Source organism: Cyrtonyx montezumae, unplaced genomic scaffold (assembly GCF_038088225.1).
Source record: "Cyrtonyx montezumae isolate F1298 unplaced genomic scaffold, pur_monq_1.0 scaffold_2, whole genome shotgun sequence".
In the NCBI taxonomy this organism is placed as follows: Eukaryota; Metazoa; Chordata; class Aves; order Galliformes; family Odontophoridae; genus Cyrtonyx; species Cyrtonyx montezumae.
The window spans coordinates 954,821-961,933 of record NW_027071936.1 but is presented as its reverse complement, the minus strand read 5'-3'; positions in this window follow the sequence as shown (position 1 = coordinate 961,933).

The following is a 7,113-nucleotide window of genomic DNA, read 5'->3' as shown; positions in this document are numbered from 1 at the left end:
ACATCTGCAGCATTGGGGTAGGACTCCATGGTTTTTAAAGTCCCTTCCAACGTGAGCCATTCTATGATTCTCTAAAACAAATTAATTTTATTTTTAAAGTGTTAAAAATTTGCTGCAGAATAACAGGCTACATGGAGTTTGTAAGCGTGTGTTGTGTTTTCAGCTGATGCTGCTTTGTGCTTTGCCTGAGTCTTTTTCATTTTGTGTCAGTTAGAGAGAAAAATTCTGTCACCTATAGCACATATAGTGCAGCCTATCACAATACAGAAAGCTGCCGTTGCTTTTGCATGTGCTGTTCACAGTGTCTGGAATATTTCTGCCACCACCTTTTTCAGCACCTGTCTGTTGGCCAATCAGAAAAAAGCAAAGGGTCTGAAGCCTCTCCAACTCCATGGAAACTCTTTCCAAAAATACTCCCAAGCTAAGTGTCTCCCTAATAGAAGCCAGTGATTGACAAACCTCTCAGCAGGTCTTTCTAAATAGCCAGCTGTAGTGTAATTTTTTTTACAAAATAAATTTAGTCCTACAGAGGTTAAGAACGGAAGTAATCAGCTGTTGGGTGTTCCTCCTTCAGCATTTGCTCCTCTTGCCAGAAGAATGCATGTTGCATACTTGCACATTTGTCTTTGTTTAGCACAGTAACTTGTGGCAGCAGTAGGCAGCTGTCTACCCTTATCTTGCAGCGGACATGTTTTTAGGTGGCATGCTGAGCTTTCTTACAGACCTTAGGAATTCATTTGGCATAATCAAAAGACAGCCTGCAATAACCATTAAAAAGCTAAAGTAACATGAGTTATGATAAAAGGAAGAGGTAAATACTGATGTTCCAAGAGTCCAGCATTTCACAGTCTGCTGAGAGGTGCACATTCCTGTTCCAAAGCTAATCCTCGTGGTTATCCTCTGTAGTAGTGTCTGTGCTTGCACAGATCAGACACATTTCACATGCTAAGAAGGAATCTGAGCACATGTCTGGCTGCAAATATAAACATGTAAAATATGCACTATAGGCTTGCAGCTAAAATTAAGTAAGGGTGATAGTTTTTCTTATGATGAGGAAAGTCTAACCAAACCGCATTAACAAAGGCTTAGAACAAAAGACAGAAATGGATGCCAGGTGATGCTACAAAGCATTTTCGTCAACATGAGGCCTTGAGGACTTCATAATATTGAGCACAAAAAGATTTTATCTAAAGTAATTGAGTTTTAAGAGGTAACAGCCAGTATGAATGTGACTGAAGCATGTGAATTTAAGCAGCAGTTTAGGACTATAAATGTTGTAGAGAGGCTGGATGACAGACATGATGTGGTACAGAAGGTCATAATGTACAAATAATTTAGGAAATAAATGGAAGAAACACATGAATATGAGGTATGTTTTTAGAATGCAGGACAAGATCAGCTCAGAGTAACAGTTGAACCAGCTAAGTTAAATGAAACTGAGATTACAGCTCAAGTCTTGAATACAAAATATTGCTGGGGGAAAGTCTTAATTTCAGGAATAAAAAGATAGGCTTTGGGGCACTTAACTGCCTATTATTTATTGCTTCTTAAACAGCATATATTATTTTCCTGTTTGAGTTAGAAACTTACACTTGTAACAGCTTTTCTGCTAGCCTTGTTTTAGCTATGGTTTCAGCCTTTTTCCTTATAAAACTATAGAGGCCCATGAGCTAAAACATCAAAAATGCAGCTTATCTGTTGGGAAATGGCTGCAGGAGCAGGGAGGTCACGGTGATATGTACGAGCATAGTTTGCACTGCAGCACAGACTATATACTCATGGAAAAGTATTAGATGTTGATAGGAGGTCACGCTATCCCTGGACCAAGTGACAAACACCTCAAGGCAGACATGAACTGCTTCAGCTGAGCAACCCAAGTTGCCAAGATGTCTATGGGAAACTTCTGTGATCATGTTGTTCAGCCTGCCTTCAGCGAAGAGGGCCTCACAGGACTGCTGATAATTGTAACTATAGGTATTTTTAGAGTAAGCTGTCCTTGGTAGTCTATTCTGTTTAGCTAGCAGGTGTTCCCTTTGGGCTCTGTGTTATGCACTGGCCATGCTGACATGGTGCTCGAAGGAAATGACACTGTGTGAACCTTGAGAAAAAAGCAGGAGATGGTCTGTGGTGAGTGGGAGAGGAAAAGTGCACTTTGAAGCAGGGGATGCCCTGCCAGCACTGCCCTTCACATCCACTGCTGCCTGGTTTCTTAGGATTAGGATGATATCAAAAGTCACCTCCTCCAGAATGTGTTTCTCACTGCTGTTAATTGTTGGGAGTTGTTTTAAAGTTGTTGAGGCTCTCTACCAATGTATGTGTAATATTTTCTATACGCCCCTGTCTTAAACACTATAAGAATAAGGCTGTCTGGGTAATAAACTGAAGTCTGATCACTCATATATTGAGTCCTGTCGTGCTTCCCTGCCCGAGAGCAATTGGCTCGGACCCTGATATCCGCGGCACTTATCTGCTTTGTTTATCATATAATCTGAATCCTTAAGTGTTAGGGTTGGTGGAGGCCAGGTAACTTCTGGGTGTGTAGCAACGGGTAAAATAACTAAGAATGGAAAACCCAAGAGAGTGCACCAGTCTCATGTAGTGATGCTATCAGAGTGGCTTAGATTGGTGTGAATCTTAAGTCGTCTAGTTCCAGCTCCCATGCCATGAGCAGTCAGGCTGCCCAGGATCCCATCCTGGTCTTGAACACCTGCAGGGATGGGGCACTGAAATATGTTTCTGAATTCCTATTGTGTGGACTTTCTGGAGCCCACGGTCGTGGTCAGGGGCTTCAAAAGGCCCTGCAGAGTTTTTTTTTTTTGTAGGCCTTTTCACTTAATAAGTAAACTAAACTGAAGTCAACTGAATTAGCTGCTCTTCTGTCACTATTTAGAGTAAGATTCAGAACACTCTTGGAATCATAACAGAGGTTTTCTGCTCTTACAAGTAAGCGTGTGAATACTTGCCCTATTACAAATGAATATCCTTTGCAGTCTAACAACATCAGACAGAGTGCAAGGCTTGCCTACCCAGAATAACTTCATAGTTTTAAATGGCTTTGTCTGACGAGTATTAGCAACAAGTGTTAATAAAGCTTAAGGAGACGAGGCCTGTGCTCCTCCACAACTGTAGTGATAAATACTGGCTTCATTGAGCTTTTCTCACCAGCTGAATGCACTGTGGAACTGCAGCAGGGATGGAGTGAGCACCTGATGGATAACATCCTTGATTCTGTTTGCTTGATATTAACTTTCTATGTGCAGATGTTACATCATTGCACCTTATTGCACAAGTTTATCTTTGGAAATGTGTAATTTCCTGGTGCTTTAGTCTCACTGGTTGTGTTTTACCGCCTTCTATCACTTTTGCAGTTGTACGTATTACATTTGCAATAAAAAGAGGAAGTCTTGATCAAAAATTAAGTTTTCAAAAACAAATTTAGGGTGTAATCATGTTCAAAATCTTAATAAAATGACATTGGGAAAATGCATTCATGGCTTAATGCAGTTGTGTAAAGCCCTATCCTAATCAGTATGCAAGTTGTGGCTGGTATCTCATTAATACTTGGAGGCACTAGAAATAAAATGAACGCGGATCTTTTGCCTCCTGATTAAGTGTTGGTATCTTGCTGTACGAAAAGGATTAGCCAAACCTGGTCTGCACGCATGGCTAGTGCAATGGTATTCATACAGACTCTGTTACTTTAAAAATTATTTTGGCGGGTGTTTCCAGGCAGATATATATTTTCTTCCCAGAAGTGACACTTAAACATATAATTCCAAGAACCAGGATTTCATCTACCCTCTCCCCTTAGAAAATGCTGAAGATAGCCCGAGGCAGTTGGTTACTGTTTATATGCTGGCTATTTTTGACTCCCGTGCCAAGGTGCCTGACACTTAAGCATTAAGTGAAGAGGATAGCTGCCAGATACAGAGTCTGGATTCCACTCTGCAGGATGGCTGCTTGAAAAATAGACTCACAATGGTTAACTGCTGAATGTCAAGCTCCTTTTTTTGTTGTTGTTGTTGGTGCTGGGCCGTAATATAATGTTAAGTGATCTGTAATAAAATCCTTTTATTTAATAATTCCACAATAACATGGTGAAGATCCCATTGTGAAGGAATGGGATCCTTATACATTGTGAAGGAAGTATTCCTAATCCAACAGTGAATCTGTTCAAGTTCAGATCAGGGGAAGGTAATTGCCGATACGATGATGCCAAAGTACTGTAGAAATACACAGAAATAAAATGTGAGATGACTTAGTGACACTGAAAGGTGATCAGGGACCAACAGGAAGGCTGTGCCTTTCTGTCTCAACAATGGATCAGTTGTCTGCAGGGTAATATTGAGCTAAAAATCTGTTACAGGCCACTGAAAGAATTTAGGTAAGAGAACAGGCAAAGTGGCTTTGGAGAGACAGATGTACAACATGCTTTCTGTGTTTTGCTCTGACTGTCTTCTCCTGGGAGGCTGCAATCAGGCAGGAGCATTTGTACCCCAATTGTTTTTTGAAATTGTGATCAAGTCCACTAACCCTGCATGTTTGCTTGTTTTGCTTAGTATCAAAGGCAACAATATGCCTGCAAAGGCACAAGTGTAGTTTAGGGCAGAAAGTTCTTCTTCACTGTGCCAGGGCTCACAAGAATCCTTAATGAGGTGAAAGCACTTTGGCAAGGACAATGAAGAGTTGACTGTCATTACCCATTATGCTTTACAAGGCTACAGAAACAAGCAATGCGCTTGGGTTGTTGTTCTGCTGGTATCTGGGGTCTTCTTAATTATGTACGTTTTCAGAGATTTTATGCCTCATTTCAAATGTGGAGGGAGGGTGGAAGCTATTTTCTCATGATAGGATTAGCTTATGTAGGAAGTGAAAATGTAGTGGATAAATTTATTGATAGTGTAGTTTTTGTTATGGATTATTAATTCTCTTGTTACCAGAAGATATCACCGATTCAGCTAATGAAGCTATTTATTTTTCTTTTCATGGAAGCTTTAAAGGTGTACAAGGAAGTATTAGTTTTAAAATACTCCTTATAGAAGAAGTTAATTATTTAATGATTACCTAAAAAAAATAATTTTCTTATTAAAAAAATTAAGACAAAATGTTGTGGAAGTTATTTTTCTACAATTAATTTTTGCAGTTTTCTATTCCCTGTAGAGGTGGATACTTGAATGTTGAGCAAAAATTGCATCCTAGATTTCACAGTAATAGTTGAAAGCAGCTTTTATTGTTAGATACAACAGCAAGTGTTCGTTCAAATGATTAAGTTGGCTGAAATTGAGGAGTAAGTGCGCAGAGCTTCGTGTCACTTCCAGGCATGATGTTGCTTCTGCTGGAATTCCAGATAGTGGCAGTTGGCTGAAACATGAGTTCAGCTACCAAATATAGATGAGTGGGGTGAGAATTACATAGTTACATAGGACAGATGTAACACACAAGCCACAGTCTTCTCAATGCTTACTGGGGACCAAGCAATCTTCAGAGAATAGCTGGAGTCTGCTTAGTTAAAGGAGAATCACGGTGCTACCTGCTACTGATTTTACTTGAGTCTTTTCATATTGGCCTGTTCTTTGTGAGGTTTGTTTTATTTTTTTCTGTGAAGTCTAGTTTGTTGTACTATGGGGAGTAATTGTGACAGATTTCAAAATCCAAAAGCTAGATACGTGCTAATTCTTAAAAAATCTCGTTAGACGTGTTTCTTTTTTTAATACTACTCTGTTGAACACACTGGCTTTGGGTTGTATTTTTGTAGGTCATTATTTTTTATTGCACATTATCCCTAAATTCAGGATGCTTGTGTTTGTCTTGAAATGAAACCTTTGATTTTTTTGTTTTCCCTTATTTGGTTATTTATCTCTAGAATATCTTAATAAATCATTCAAATGCTTTCTGAGATGGTTATAATCTACTATGTTTTGAGTCAGCTATTTACCATATTGCTTCTTACAGCATCTGTTATTTTGTGAAGAAATATTTAAATAGCATGATATGAAAATGTGTGTTTACTTGTGAGCAATTTTAAAATAGAGATCAGAAAGGAGTACATAAATAGCTCATATTTAATAATGCTGGAGCTACAGTTCAACCCTCTGATCTGCGTGCAACGTTGTATTTTGTTTGTTTGTCTTTAAATGATATAGTATATGGCTTCACACATTACCTAATGAGTAATGATGATGAAAACTGTTATAAATATTCTGTAGTGTAACTTGGAGAAGATAGAAATAGCATTAGGTATTTCTAATCACCATCTTATATGCAACTTGATAGGGTTAGCGATATCACCTCCAGTTTGCTGCAGTGACAAGTCACTCTAAAAGAATAGCAGCTTTATATGTTATAATTTGAATGACAGAAAATCTTTCTTCTGAAAGCATTCGTTCACTTATCTGAAGCAAAGCATCTAAATGTTTTTTTGGCTCTAGAATTTCTTCACCAGAAGTCCTCACTCATCAGCACTGGAAATCACCAATAATGAGCACATGTTTAAATGTATTGCATTTATCTTGTTAATCAGCTATAGATTGTTACCTTAGTTTGAACACTGAGATTTGAAAATTTACACATGTAGCCAGTAGGCTTTTCTAATGAATGAAAATTCAACATCAGACGGAGTATTAGGAAATGTCAAATGTTCATTTCAATCAGACATGTCAGAGTAGGTAGCAGTGGGTGAAATTTTCCATTGGGCTGCAACCTGTGGAAACAACAGAGCAAATTGGGCCTGGAAGTCTGAGGAGCTTATCTGAATACACAATATATCACTTTGAGTTGGAAGCATGCCAGGCAGCAGTATGAATTAGATTTAAATAAAGCTGTAATTTAAGCACAGATATTGACAGTAACTAATTATCCCAGTAGAAAACTAGCATACTTGTTCATTTCAATAACAAATTTTAATATCTAACTGAAGTTATGGAGACAGAAGCTCTCCCGATTTAACACTTAGTTTGTGGACATCCATTAAGCTTATGCCTGAACAGCTGAGCCTGCAGACCAACTGTTTGGCTTCTGAGATTGATTCTTTCAAGCTGCTGTATGGTAATCAAGTGTACTGTATATCCTTTTTTAGATGATGTTAACAATAGATTGGCATGGTTGCTAATTTTC